At 46.6% G+C, this 14,285-nt stretch overlaps 1 non-coding gene across 1 annotated transcript; it reads left to right on the plus strand.

Annotated features, from left to right (window-relative positions):
• The first annotated feature begins 451 nt into the window (after positions 1-451).
• On the plus strand, positions 452-513 carry LOC135274386 (U7 small nuclear RNA). Its single transcript, XR_010342225.1, has one exon. It is a non-coding gene; the product is annotated as a U7 small nuclear RNA (small nuclear RNA).
• The last annotated feature ends 13,772 nt before the right edge of the window (positions 514-14,285 follow it).

Below are 14,285 nucleotides of genomic sequence, written 5' to 3' on the forward strand. Positions count from 1 at the left end.
GGAGCTTGTTGATGTCAGGAAGTCCACTGGTGGCCATGCGGTGCATGATCTGCTCCCCTCTGACGCTGTTTGATCACCGGTAGGTTCTCCAGGACACATGGGAAGAAGGAGACACTGAAGAGGATGCCTAAAACATCCTGTGGCACCTTGGCTGTTCCCTCTCCACTGTCCTTGTCAGAGTCCCAGCAAATGTGCACAGCGAGGGTGGGGATGGCTCCATCTTCCAGGGTGACTGCCACCCTACAGCTCAGAGGCTGCACCCCGCAGGGAGAATCCACCCATTTCCCAGGCTTCTCTAAACACCTCAGCCTCTTGGTCTTCCACCCTTTGCCCTCTGCAAGAGAGGGAGGAAGGCGTGGACAGCGTGGACTTTCCCCCTGAAGGGCTATTGCTTTAAGGAGTGCTGAGGGTTGGAAGACGTCTAGTAAGCCAGCTTGTTAAATTCCCCACCCAGTGTTACAACTCTCTTAGAATTTGTCTAGCAGGTTTTCTGGTCTTAACTGAAAAGCCCCAAATAAAATACGTTCTTCTCCATAAGTTCCTCTTCCAGAAAGCCTCCCCCCTAAAAAAATTCCTGTCCATTTGTCTATTCTCAGAGGGCATATGCCTTTTCTTGAACCTGGAAATAATCCAAAAAGTTCTGACAGTTGGACAAAGGTCCATAGCCTGTCTGGACAGTTCACATGTGCATGTCTGGGGGAAAAGATGGTTGGTATAGAGGGCAAAGACATGCAGGTGCTGTCATAAGAGATCAGTCTGAGTAGAGACCCCTATTCCATCCCTTATGGGGTCTCTTCAATGACTGCAGCCTGCAATGAACATACCAAAGTCCCCTGAACACAGGCTCTCCTGCCTCAGCCAGGCTGAGCGTTTTGGGACATGGCCTTCCTTCAACCCTCCTTCTCTCTAAAACCTAAGTGGCTTTTGGCTGCCTATCAATCATCCTTGCAACTCTAGGACTCTGTACTCTGATGTACTACCCATGGAAATTGACGATGTCTTCCAAATCAAACCCTTGACTTCAGGTGGGCCAATATCTATACTCTAAGATTCCTTGCTCATTTCTGTCTCTACCTACCTGGAGCTCCCCGCCCCTTTAAAAACGTGCCTATTCTTCAAGCCAGACTCTTCCTTAGAGCCTTTCCTGATGGCTTCAGCCCATGTTAATTTCATATATTATCCATAGGACTAGTTCAACACTTGATCTTAGGCTGACACATTCTTGACTACTGCACTGGCCTATGGCTGCTCTTCCCAGCTACAGAGTGTGCAGGACAGAAACTATCTTCTGCATATTCATATCCACATTCCCCGACCATGGTGCTTCAAATAGTACCAAACTTGTAGCAGGTGTTCAATAAAGTTTTTTTTTTTTTTTTTTTTTTTTGAGACGGAGTTTCGCTCTTGTTACCCAGGCTGGAGTGCAACGGCGCGATCTCGGCTCACCGCAACCTCCGCCTCCTGGGTTCAGGCAATTCTCCTGCCTCAGCCTCCTGAGTAGCTGGGATTACAGGCATGCGCCACCATGCCCAGCTAATTTTTTGTATTTTTAGTAGAGATGGGGTTTCACCATGTTAACCAGGATGGTCTTGATCTCTTGACCTCGTGATCCACCCGCCTCAGCCTCCCAAAGTGCTGGGATTACAGGCATGAGCCACCGCGCCCGGCTCAATAAACTCTTGTTAATCATTTGATTTCCACACTGAGTTAAATTGTTTTAGTTTCTTTTAGTGTTGCTGTGTGCTAGTGGTTTCTAATATTCTCAAATATGAAGATCTCCCCATGAGAAAAGTGGTATCTCGAGTATTGGTTAGACTGAGAAGACACATGATGATAGAAGGCTTTTATATGACTTATCTTTTATTCATTCTCAACAGAGGTGGCACACATTTGAGAAACAATAGTGCCTGTATGCACTGTGGGAGGGAAAGGGTAGCCGCTGAGTACTGGCAAATGCTTGCTGCAGATGTGGTTCATGAACTCCTTGCTGTAACCATATAATAGAGATATCATGGCTTCATGGCCCCAGATTGAGAACCCAAAGGAGTATGCAACTCAACATAATCCTTGCAAGTACCTAATCCAGACATCTCTCTCTGCGGCTATCCAACCCTGATTGCATTTAAGATACTTTGTGGGCTGGGCAAGGTGGCTCACACTTGTAATCTCAGCACTTTGAAAGGCCGAGATGGGCAGATCACCTGAGGTCAGGAGTTTGAGACCAGCCTGACCAACATGGTGAAATCCTGTCTCTACTAAAAACACAAAAATTAGCTGGGCATGGTGGTGGGTACCTGTGGTCCCAGGTACTTGGGAAGCTGAGGCAGGAGAATCGCTTGAACCCAGGAGACAGAGATTGCTGTGAGCTGAGACCACGCCATTGCACTCAAGCCTGGACAATAGAGTGAGTCAGTCTCAAAAAAAAAAAAAAGATATTTTGTGAAACAAGTGAATAGATACAACAGAAAACAAGAGGTTAGAAGGAATTTATATGATCATAATGATTGCATAATGACTATAGTGATGATATAATAATTAATAATGTATTACTGAGCACTAGTTGCTAGGTGCTTTTGGTCACTTTACCTGTTGTGTATTATTATTTAACCCTCACAGGATACAGTGAAGTATCATTATCCCCATGAGGAAACTGTGAGCAGGGGTCGTTGTGGAAATGGAAGAAGGGGCCAAGTTTTGCATTTGGGTAGATGAGGTGCAAAGCAGCACCAGCAGGGAAACAAAATGTGGAAGATCCATGAAATGGAATATTATTTAGCTATAAAAAGGAATTAAGGACTGATCCATGCTACAACATGAATGAACCTCAAAACATGCTAGCTGGGCATGGTGGTTCATGCCTGTAATACCAGCACTTTGGAAGGCCAAGGTGAGTGGATTGCTTGAGACCAGGAATTTGAGACCAGCCTGGCCAACATGGCAAAACCCTGTCTCTACTAAAAATACAAACACGAGCCAAGTTTGGTGGCGCATGCCTGTAATCCCAGCTTCTTGAGAGGCTAAGGCACGAGAATTGCTTGAACCTGGGAGGCAAAGATTACAGTGAGCTGAGATCGAGCCACTGCACTCCAGCCTGGGCAACAGAACAACAAAACAAACGAAAACAAAAAATCATTGTGCTAAGTGAAAGAAGCCCGTCACAAAAGGTTACATCTTGTATGGTTCCATTAACATGAAATGTTCCAAACAGGCAAAGCCATAGAAGGAGAAGGCAGATCAGTGGTTGCAGGGACTGGGGGCGGGGAATGAGGAGTGACTGTTTAACAGGTGTAGGGTTTCCATGTGGGAGATGAAAAGTTCTGGAACTAGATAGTGCTGATAGTTGCATAACACTATGCAGATACTTAATACCACTAAATTGTGCACTTGAAAATGAGTCCTTTTATGTTATGGGCATTTTACCACAATTTACAACAAAAGTCAAAAAGAACAACTACAGGCCCGACACGGTGGCTCACGCCTATAATCCAAGCGATTTGGGAGGCCGAGGCAGGAGGATTACCTGAGGTCAGGAGTTCGAAACCAGTGTGACCAACATGGCAAAACCCCATCTCTACTAAAAATACAAAAATTAGCTGAGCGTGGTGATGGGCACCTGTATTTCCAGCTACCTGGGAGGCCAAGGCAAGAGAATCGCTTGAACCCGGAAAGTGGAGGTTGCAGTGAGCGGAGATCATGCCATTGCACCCAAGCCTGCGTTTCACGAGAATGAAACTCTGTCTCAAAAAAAAAAAAAAGAATGTCTTCAGGCCTGGAGTCAGAACTCAAGCCATGATCTCAAGAGACAGGGCTGTTATCAGCCTGTGTGGACATCTATATAAAGGATATAACACTTTGTAAAAGGACGCAGCACACACTGTGATGAATGAAACCTGCTCACTCTGACCCTGGACACGGGTGATCTAAAGCCACAGCTGCTCTCCAGCGGCCGGCCCCTCTCCTAGCCACACAAAACTCTAGCCATCTACTCTGCTCATGAGACAGCACCCATGAGAAATCCCTCTGCCCCCAGTTCGTTTGCCCTGAAAGCAGACCATGTGCCCACTTGCTTTTCTTCTCAGCAGCAGCAGCAGAGCAAATGCCGTTCTTCGGTGGCCCTGGCTTCTAGAACCGCTTTCTGTCATATCACGAAAACAGTGGCTATTGCCGAGAAATTAGTCTGCCCCTTCCTGAAGAGCTTCCCGGAGTCATGCTTGGGATATGCTGATTCCTAGGGGCACCAGGAGGGAGGAGGAGGCTGGTTCTCAGGGTTGGCAGAGGCTGCCACTCTGCCTGTGCCCTGTGCTTGCCTGCCTCGCCTCCTGCCACAAGGCCAGTGGCTAAGAAGACTAAGGGTGCTTGTCACTGCGTCTTTACACCTGAAGGCAGGTGGCTATCACAGGCACTCCATGTTCTTTCTTTGGCAAGGGAACTTTTTTCCCTAGTGGAGTCAAGCCTCTTAAAAAGAATATACCATAGTTCAATCTGTTTCTTTTGTGGATTTCAAAAGAGATGATTTATTCAGTTCAGAAATGTGGCAACAGCTGGAGAAGCTATTCCCAAGGCAAAGAACAAAGACTTGCAATTATTTATAGTGTGGGATGGGAAGAGAGAAAGATGGAGTGGAAGAAGACTCCGCAAATAGCAGGGAGAAAAAAATGGCAGCTCTCCTTTATATATCTCTTCAGTGATACTCTCCATTGGGCCATCCTTCCCTTCCCAGCTGTCCGTCTGGGTGCACCTTTCCCCAAAACACATCCTCTATATCTTTATCACCTGGAACCATCACTGCCTCAATCCAAAGCTCACGTCTTCAATGTCCTACCACAAGCAGAGTCTAGCCCCTGCTTTCCAAAGTAAAGTCTTGCTGACCTGAGACAGGTGCTAGTGCCCTTCCCCCACTTCCAATCCCCTATAACAAGAATTTCATTCATGGCCTCTGGGGATAATGGTATAACTCAAAGGATCGACAAGGGTTTCAGGTGCTATTTGGTAGTGGGAATGTTTTGAGATAGGTGGGGGTCTTTGTCATCCCCTCACTTTATACTGCACAAGTAGCCAATTGAACCAGTAGGGAGGCCAGGCGTGGTGGCTCATGCCTGTAATCCCAGAACTTTGGGAGGCTGAGGTGGGCAGATCACCTGAGGTCAGGAGTTCAAGACCAGCCTGGCCAACATGGCAAAACCCCTTTTCCACTAAAAATACAAAAATGAGCCGGGTGTGGTGGCACGTGCCTATAATCCCAGTTACTTGAGAGGCTGAGGCAGGAGAATCGCTTAAACCTGGGAGGTGGGAGTTGCAGTGAGCCGAGATTGTGCCACTACATTCCAGCCTGGGTGACAAAGTGAGACTCCGTTTCAGGGAAAAAAAAAAAAGAACCAATAAGGAGCTGCATTATTGAAAACTGGGGAGTGAGACCCTCTCACTAGTGACTCCTCCTGGGGCCAAGTCAGTGATGGATGGAGCGGTTTGTACAGCCATACGGGTTGTGACTTTCCTTGAAAATGCCTGAGGACAGGCTGGGCGCAATGGCTCACATCTGCAATCCCAGCACTTTGGGAGGCCGACGAGGTCAGGAGATCGAGACTATCCTGGCTAACATGGTGAAACCCCGTCTCTACTAAAAATACAAAAAATTAGCCAGGTGTGGTGGCACATGCCTGTAGTCCCAGCTACACAGGAGGCTGAGGCAGGAGAATCGCTTGAACCTGGGAGGCAGAGGTTGCAGTGAGCTGAGATCATGCCACTGCCCTCCGGCCCTGGCAAGAGAGCAAGACTCCATCTCAAAAACAAAAAAAAGAAAGAAAATGCCTGGTGACTGACCACAGCACAGTTCTCCAGAGAGGCTTGTCTGTCCTTAGAATGTCTGGGTCCACACTCGAACACAGGTCCATGCTCAGCTGAGCGTCTTTCCCTGCCCATGCCCTTGGCTTGTTTCTCCGACTTCTGCACCCTTCAAGGTTTCAGCTTGCACCTTCAGCCTGAGGCTGACCACTCAGCTCACCTGTAGGAACTTTTCCCACTTGATCCTTCCCAGGGGAGGGATCAAGTTCGAGCACTGAGAGGGAGCGGGTCAGCTGTGGTCAAGAGGCAGTTTTACTGAGCTCGTACTGGGAAAATTGGAGAAATTGCTGGGCTGGCACAGGGCATGCTGCCCATGAAACACTCTCCCAGATTGACTCATACAATTTCAGATTTCTGTGTCATCTTAAAAAAATAGCCTTATATCTATAGAAGCAGAAAATAGATTAGTGTTGCCTTGGGCTGGGGAAAAAAGGCTGGCGTGAATGGGGAGTGACCGCCAGTGGGTCTGGTAGTTTCTTTTGGGGTGATGAAAAGTTTTAGGCTGGGGGCAGTGGCTCACACCTGTAATCCCAGCACTTTAGGAGTTCAAGGCAGGCAGATTGCTTGAGTCTAAGAGTTCAAGACCAGCCTGGGCAATATGGTGAAACCCTGTCTCTACAAAAATTAGGTGGGTGTGGCACACGCCTGTGGTCCCAGCTACTTGGGAAGCTGAGGTAAGAGGACTGTTTGAGCCCGGGAGGCAGAGGTTGCAGTGAACTGTGATTGCCTCACTGCACTCTAGCTTGGATGACAGAGCAAGAGACACTGTCTCCAAAAAAAAAAAAAAAAAAGAAAGAAAGTGTTTTGAAATGGTGGTGATAGTTGCAAAGCTCCATGTCCATGAATATGCAAGATATTATTGAATTATACACTTTAAATAGGTGAATTGTGTATGTTTGAGAATTAAATCTCAATAAAGCGATTTTTCTTTTTGTCTTTTTTTTCTTTTTTTTAAATTGCTACCTCAAGTGTTTTACTTGGTAAATAAAGCTATTTTTTAAGCCTCATGTTTCTCTCCAAAAACAATTCAACACAGACAGTCCTCAAAAGGCAGTCTTGTAGACAGCTTGCCCACCCTCCTCACTTTCACCCTGTGTCTCTCTACTTGGCGTTCAAGGTCTATTTCTTTTTTGAGACGGAGTTTCACTCTTGTCCCTTAGGCTGGAGGGCAATGGCGTGAACTTTGGCTCACTGTAAACTCCGCCTCCTGGGTTCAAGCGATTCTTCTGCTTCAGCCTCCCAAGTAGCTGGGATTATAGGCATGCGCCACCACGCCCAGCTAATTTTGCCTCCTCCTCCAAATGTTAATTACTCATTTGACTCTTCCTATCTTGTACGTATGCAGTGGTGTTTTAGTAAATGTTTAACAACCAGCTTTCTGGAAGATAAAGAAAAAAAAAAACCTAGTAGCATTTGCCAATGTTCGTAATATAAATATTCCCCACTACAATGCCAAGCTGCCAACCTGATGGCACTGAATGCAGAGCTAGGAAATGCCCACAGGCCACCATTATGTAGCATTTCTACCATATAGATGTAAAGGACCTCAAGAGCAGAGATGATAGTAAAACATCAGAAAATAATTAGGAAGTGGCTGGGTGCTGTAGCTCATAGCTCATGCCTATAATCCCAGCACTTCAGAAGGCTGAGGCGGGAAGATCACTTGAGCCCAGGAGTTCGAGACCAGCCTGGGCAACATGGTGGGACCTCATCTCTAAAACAAAATCAAAAATTAGCCAAGCATGGTGGTGCACATCTGTAAGTCCCAGCTCCTCAGGAGGCTGAGGCGGGAGGATTGCTTGAGCTTGGGAGGTCAAGGCTGTAGTGAGCTGCGATGGCACCACTGCACTCCAGCCTGGGTGACAGAGTGAGACTCTGTCTCAAATATCAAAAATAAAATAATTGGGAGATGATGAGCTTTGAGTGTGTATTACCTTTATTTTTAATGTAACATTAAATTATGTTTATATAATTTAATTTCTGATAATCGCTGTATTTAACAACTGGCTGACAAACTTCTCGAAAATTTCACACTTGGCTCCTACAAGCTTGTGTGAGCCAGCTCCAGCTTCAGGATGATCACCTGCCTCATCCTGGCCACTGCTGCAGGCCTGTCCTCTTGCCAAAAAGACGTCATTTCTTAGAAGGCAGACTGGATACTCTATGAGGACAGGGATTGTGTTACCTTGTTGATCATTGAATAACCCACGTGGCCCACAGCCAACACATGCTGGGTACACTCAGTATGTATTTGTCGAATGAAAGTAAGGGACCCTCCTTGTAAACACAGTAACAGTTAATGAACGCTTAGCAAGTAACAGGCTCCTATAAATATTGGCTGATTGAATACTGGAAAATCATGGAATAAAAGAAAATTTTCCCTGTTGAAAGGATCAGAAAAATAGGAAAAAAAAATTTAATCCATATAGGTCTTTAGCTTATTTATCTTTATGAGTTAAATAAAAGTAAAAGATGTCTGTTCTGCTGTGGGCACACAGCAAGCTCTCTATGCATTTGGGGTGCAGTGTAAGGAGAATAAGAGAAGATGAAACACAGAAGATGGGAGGCTGCTTGATGCAGGAGATAGCTTTAGAAGAATTAAGGCCAGGCTGGGCGTGGTGGCTCACATCTGTAACCCCAGAGCTTTGGGAGGCCGAAGCGGGCAGATTGCCTGAGGTCGGGAGTTCGAGACCCGCCAGACCAACATGGCAAAACCCCATCTCTACCAAAAATACAAAATTAGCTGGGTGTGGTGGCACATGCTTGAAGCTGCTAAGAAGGCTGAGGCAGGAGAATCGCTTGAACCCGGGAGGCAGAGGTTGTGGTGAGCTGAGATTGCACCATTGCACTCCAGCCTGGGCAACAAGAGTGAAACTCCGTCTCAAAAAAAAAAAGAAGAATTAAGGCCAACTAATGGGACTACCTCCTAACTTACTGAAGAGAATAGCAATTTAAGAAAGGAGGTCACATGGTGTGGGGGCAGAGTTTCCAAACAGTTTTAAACAAATGCCCTTCACTGGCCAGGCATGGTAACTCATGCCTGTAATCCCAGCACTTTGGGAGGCTGAGGCAGGCAGAGCGTTTGAGGTCAGGAGTTCGAGACCAACCTGGCCAACATGGTGAAACCCCATCTCTGCTAAAAATACAAAAATTAGCTGAGTATGGGGGCATGCACATGTAGTCCCAGCTACTGGAGAGGCCAAAGTGGGAGGTGGAGTGTTTGAGCCCAGGAGGTCGAGGCTGCGGTGAGCTGTGATCACGCCACTGTACTCCAGCCTGGGCGACAGAGTGAGACCCAGTCTCTAAATAAATAAATAAATAGGCCAGGCGTGGTGGCTCACGCCTGTAATCCAGGCACTTTGGAGGCCAAGGCGGGCGGATCACCTGAGGTCGGGAGTTCAAGACCAGCCTGACCAACATGGTGAAACCCTGTCTTTAAAAATAAAAAAAAATAAAAAAAGAAAGAAAAATAAATAAATAAATAATACCCTTTGCTGGTAAGCATAAAAATCTCCTTTTTTTGTTGTTGTTTTTTTAAGACAGGGTTTCACCATGTTGGTCAGGCTGGTCTTGAACTCCCGACCTCAGGTGATCCGCCCGCCTTGGCCTCCAAAGCGCTTGGATTACAGGCGTGAGCCACTACGCCCAGCCAAAAATCTCCCTTTTTTTCTTCGAGATCCTGATGTGTTCCCTTAGGGTAATATCACCACTGGCTTAGAATGAGAATTATTTTTACTTTGGGTATCAGTTCTGGTTATCCCCACCAGCCCAGGGAATCTGCAGTTTTATTTAGGAAAGCATGGCATTTTGGGTCAGTGGGGCTGAGAATCTGACTGTGAAAGTCCGAGCCGGACCGGCAGGCAGCACTCACGGCTTCCAGGTCTGCGCTTGCCTTGGATTTGCTGTGCCACCTTTGGCAAGTTGCTACCCCTCTCTAGGTCTCTGTTTCCTCACCTTCGACATCCTCACCTTCGACATCCTCAACTTCAACTAGAAAATTCGGTGGTTTCAAAGTTTCCTCTCAGCTCTAACATTTGATGAGCCTAAGTTCAATATTCATCCTGACCCAGATTTTAAAGATAATGTACTTAAAATATTACAAAATTTGAAAGTGATCAGTTATCTCCTCCGCTTAGAAATGTCATCGCTGGCAGTGCATTGGTGGGTGTTAGGGGCTATTTTGGTACCTGGGTGTTCAGAAGAGGAGGAAGAGAGGGTGGAGAGATTACCAATTCAGTAACCTCCTCACGACTTTTGAGGCTGAGGCTTGTCTTGAATGCCTAATCCAAACAGCTGTGAGTTGTGGAGGTGTTTTAAAATGGTGACAGAAATAGCAACTACTTTCTTTTACTGGGCACCTACTTAGGACCTTGGACTTAACGTGATTTCTCTCTGATTTCCAAAACAACTTCTCCAGGTGTGCCATACACTGATTCCCATTTTACAGGTGAGCACTGAAATTACTTGCTCAAGCTTGCAAAGCTGGTTGAGACCGGAATTCAGACTCCAACCTGACAGCCTCCCATCTTCTTCCACTGTAGTAATAAGGTATGGTCCCCAGACCAGCAGCACCAGCCTCCTGGGAAGCTGCAAAATGCTCATTCTTGGGCCTTACCCCCAGGCCTGCTGAATCAAGAACTCTGGGAGCAATGCCCAGGAATCTGTGTGTTTGTTTTTTTTTTTGAGACGGAGATTTGCTTTTGTTACCCAGGCTGGAGTGCAATGGCTCGATCTCGGCTCACCACAACCTCTACCTCCTGGGTTCAGGCAATTCTCCTGCCTCAGCCTCCTGAGTAGCTGGGATTACAGGCACACGCCACTATGCCCAGCTAATTTTTTGTATTTTTAGTAGAGACGGGGTTTCACCATGTTGACCAGGATGGTCTCGATCTCTTGACCTCGTGATCCACGCGCCTCGGCCTCCCAAAGTGCTGGGATTACAGGCTTGAGCCACCGCGCCCGGCCGAATCTATGTTTTAACACACTATCCAGTGAATTCTTTTTTTTTTTTTTTTTGAGATGGAGTTTCGCTCTTGTTGCCCAGGCTGGAGTGCAATGGCATGATCTCAGCTCACCACAACCTCCACCTCCTGGGTTCAAGTGATTCTCCTGCTTCAGCCTCCCAAGTACCTGGGATTACAGGCATGTTCTACCATGCCCGGCTAATTTTGTATTTTTGGTAGAGATGGGGTTTCTGCATGTTGGTCAGGCTGGTCTCAAACTCCCAACCACCTCAGCCTCCCAAAGTGGTAGGATTACAGGTGTAAGCCACCTCGCACAGTGTGAGATTTTTTTAAAAAAATTTTATTTTGGCCAGGCATGATGGCTCACGTCTATAATCCCAGCACTTTGGGAAGCCAAGGTGGGTGGATCAGTTGAGCCCAGGGGTTCAACACCAGCCTGGCCAACATGGTGAAACCCTGTCTCTACTAAAAATACAAAAATTAGCTGGGTGTGGTGGTGCACACCTATAGTCCCAGCCACTTGGGAGGCTGAGGCAGGAGACTATTTTGAACATGGGAGGCAGAGGTTGCAGTGAGCAGAGATCATGCTGCTGCACTTTAACCCGGGCGACACAGTGAGACTCCATCTCCAAAAATATATATATTATTTTATTGTAGTAAACATTTAACATGAGATCTATCTTCTTAACAAAGTTTTTTTTTTTTTTTGAAATGGAGTCTTGCTCTGTCCCCCAGGCTGGAGTCCAGTGGTGCTATCTTGGCTCGCTGCAACCTCCGCCTCCCGGATTCAAGCAATTCTCCTGCCTCAGCCTCCCAAGTAGCTGGGACTACAGGCATGTACCACCATGCCCAGCTAATTTTTTGTATTTTTAGTAGACATGGGGTTTCACTGTGTTAGCCAGGATGGTCTCGATCTTCTGACCTCGAGATCTGCCCACCTCGGCCTCCCAAAGTGCTGGGATTACAGGTGTGAGCCACTGCACCCGGCCCCCTTAACAAAGTTTTCTGGGTATCAATAAAGATATTTGATCTATCAGTGGGGTAACTATGTTAACGTCGTTGTTGGCTGTAGGTACCGTGCTGGGCAGATGATTCTATAGCTTATTCATCTTGCTTGACTGAAGCTTCATGCTCCTTGGTTAGGAGCCCACTCTCTACCCTTAGCCCCTCCCTGGCCTCTAGCAACCCTCATTCTACTCCTGGATTATCTAAATTTGACTTTTTTAGAAACCTTATGTAAGTGGAATCATGTGATATTTGTCTTTTTCACTTCATCTGAGAGCCCCGTGTGAGGTTAGGCCACCTCTCGGCGACAGCCTGGCCAGCAGCCACACTGTAGAGACGATCAGAAAGCAGGCATCCATGATGCCCTTACAATGATATGACATTTCCACCAGGACATTGAAAGTCGTTCACTCCTTTACTGCTGGGTCACATCCTAACACTTCAGGGATATTCCAAATGCCACACGAATCATAAAGTTGGCTTATGGAAGCATTCTTGAGTCGAGTCAAAGTAAATTCATCAGATATTTGATAGATCAATGGTGTAACTATGTTTACGTCAATCTACTGTACATTTGTTTTTGGAGAGGACAGGGTCTTGCTCTGTTACCCAGGCTACAATTCAGTGGCGTGATCATAGCCCACTGCAGCCTCAAATGATCCTCCTGTATTGGCCTCTTGAGTGGCTGGAACCACAGATGTGTGCCACCATGTCCAGCTAATTTTTTATTTTTATAGAGACAGGGTCTTACTATATTGCTCAGACTGTTTGGACTTGAGTCCAAACTCCTGGACTCAAGCAATCCTCCCACTTTGGCCTCCCAAAGTGTTGGGACTAGAGGCACTCCCACTGTGCCCAGTCTTCTTGTGTATTTCAAAATAGCCAGAAGAGAATAATTCAAATGTTCCTAGCATAAAGAAAAGATAATATTTAAGGTGATAGATATCCCTGTTACCTTGATTTGATTATGTGAATGTATCAAATTATCACATGTGCCCTGAAAATATGTATGTCTATTAGGTATCAATAAATTAGAAACTATAAAAATAATAAACAAGTGAATATGGTTTTAAAAAATAAATCACCAGAGATTTTTTAATTTGACTCTCTGGCTCCAATGAAGTGATCAGTGTGCAAGGCTTCTGGAATGTCTTACTCTTAAGTTCTCTGTGAGACGATGGTTGAAGTCCAGTATTAGGGTGAATTTAAATCCTTCTCAAGAAAGTGCCTTTTTGTTTCATGTCCAGTCGTGAATGAGCAGATCATAATGTCTAGAATTTTGCATGTTGATTTCCACCTGCACTCATTGCTCATACCTGCCACCCTCCCCCCGCGACTGTCAATGAGAGCCAAAAGGAAAGTGGCATTGGGAGTAGAGGCAGATGTGACTGGCAGAGAAGCAGTGGTGTCCTCTGAGAGAATGTGGAACATCAGCAGACTTCGGTTTTCTTCTTGGTAGGGTAAAGTAGGGGCTCACAGGCGCTGCAGGGCATGTGGATATGGAGAATTGCATGTGGTCTAGGAGATTTGTGCATCTGCTTCTGAGGATGGGAGGGTGCTGCTGGGACCTCCTCCATTCTTTTCTTTTTTGGGATGTAGTCTGCCTCTGTCACCCAGGCTAGAGTGCAGTGGCGTGATCTCTGCTCACTGCAACCTCTGCCTCCCAGGTTCAAGCAATTCTTCTGCCTCAACCTTCCGAGTAGCTGGGATTACAGGTGCCCGCCATTATGACTGGCTATGTTTTATATTTTCAGTAGAGACTGGATTTCACCATGTTGGCCAGGCTGGTCTCGAACTCCTGACCTCAAATGATCCGCCTGCCTCAGCCTCCCAAAGTGCTGGGATTATAGGTATGAGCCACTGTGCCCGGCACCCCTTTCATTCTTGATCTTGAAAGTGCAAAGATACCCCCATGTTTCTCTCAGGCCCAAGGGAGAGCAACTTAATGATGGGCCCCTGCTCCTGTAGGCTGTCTGGGGAGCTGCTGCCAGTCACCAAGGCTTCATCCACGCACTCCATGCTGTTCCCAGAGCAGATGAAGTTGCCGGAGAAAATCCTCACACTACATGGGCTGGCCTCATTTCAAATTCCTGGCCTCAGACTGCAAATGGGCTATCAACACGGCCTAGCAATCCTTCCCCCTTCTCGTTTTAGCCTGCTTTGCTGCACTCTGAGACAAGTATTCTGTGCCTTTTCCTCCCTCCTCCTCCATCTCCATCCCAGCTCTGCTGATGACCCTGTCACAGGCTTGGCTGGGAAAATAGAAGCCAACAGATGGGAGCTCCCTCCTCTTCCCATCACCAAATACACACGCCTTCCTACATCTACTTCTGCGTAGGGCCTCTCTTCCTTCTCTTATACCAGAGCAAATGTCTGTACTCCTGCAAAGGCAAATCCCGCAACTTGTAGTCTAGATCCCATTTCTTGTTGCCTATCCCAGAAATTCACAACTGCTGTTTCTCTCTTTCTCTTTAT

The sequence above is a fragment of the Aotus nancymaae genome, unplaced genomic scaffold (assembly GCF_030222135.1).
Source record: "Aotus nancymaae isolate 86718 unplaced genomic scaffold, 86718_ANA_hifiasm-v0.15.2.pri h1tg000011l, whole genome shotgun sequence".
NCBI lineage: Eukaryota > Metazoa > Chordata > Mammalia > Primates > Aotidae > Aotus > Aotus nancymaae.